Here is a 1,047-nt window from a genome sequence, read left to right as displayed (position 1 = left end):
TTTTCTGTAAACTTTTGTTAAAGTATTACTTAAAAAATTATAAAAAACAAAACAAGGAAAAAAACCAAACAAAAGGAAGGCAGTCAGAACAACCAGTGGCCACAGCAATGCACTCCATTGTGCAGATGACACAAGAACAGTGTTTCATTCTGTTATACATGGCCATGAATTGTAACTGACTCAACAGAAAGTAACACTTATTAGCAAAATAGTTACTAGACTATCCACTTATGCACTTCCCACTGTATACTATATTACAATAAAAGTTTACTCCAAAAGCACAATTGTTAAACATTAAGGAAAATAAGAAAATGTATTTGTATTCATATGAAACATATTCATATTTTAAATATGTTGTTGTTTTTAGGTGCTGTCAGAGCAACAAAGTAAAAGCCTGCCTGATGCTGTGTCAGCCTCATAATTTCCAATGTGCTTAAGCCTACTGTTGCAGTGACAATGTCAATCCATTACATACACAGAAAGTAAACATGTACACAAACCTGAAAAAACGCATTGCCATCAAGTCAGTTCTGGCTCATGGAGCTCCTTCATCAGGTTTCTGAGGCTATAAATCTTTATGGGAAGATATTCCCTATCCTTCTCCAATGGAATAGATGGGAGATTAAAACTGCCAACCTTTTGGCTAGCAGTCCAAGGTGTAATGTAGTCACCACGAAGGCTGCTTAATAGACAGATAATGCATACTATACTCACATACATGCAGATACTAAGAAACAACGAAAGGTTTACTACACTCCAAAAAAAAGAATTTACACAAGCTTTGAAAAGATCCAGGGGCAAACACCCATTTTATAGATAAAAAAGAAAAGACTGGAAAGTGATCAGAGGATTTTCCCCCCCATACACTTGTTACTGAATGCAAGGGGTTCTTTCCATAGTCAATAAATAGCAAATCAGACAAATGTTGTTATGTGCCGTCAAGTCATTTGCGACTCATAGCGACCCTATGCACAACAGCCCTTGAAGGACCCTCGAACCGGTGGTCCTATCCCGAGCGGACGGCGAAGACCCAAGACTCCAAGACAC

This window comes from Elephantulus edwardii, unplaced genomic scaffold (assembly GCF_000299155.1).
Source record: "Elephantulus edwardii isolate Elephantulus edwardi_28Jun2011 unplaced genomic scaffold, EleEdw1.0 scaffold00148, whole genome shotgun sequence".
NCBI classification, from domain to species: Eukaryota; Metazoa; Chordata; class Mammalia; order Macroscelidea; family Macroscelididae; genus Elephantulus; species Elephantulus edwardii.
This window is presented reverse-complemented; position numbering follows the sequence as displayed.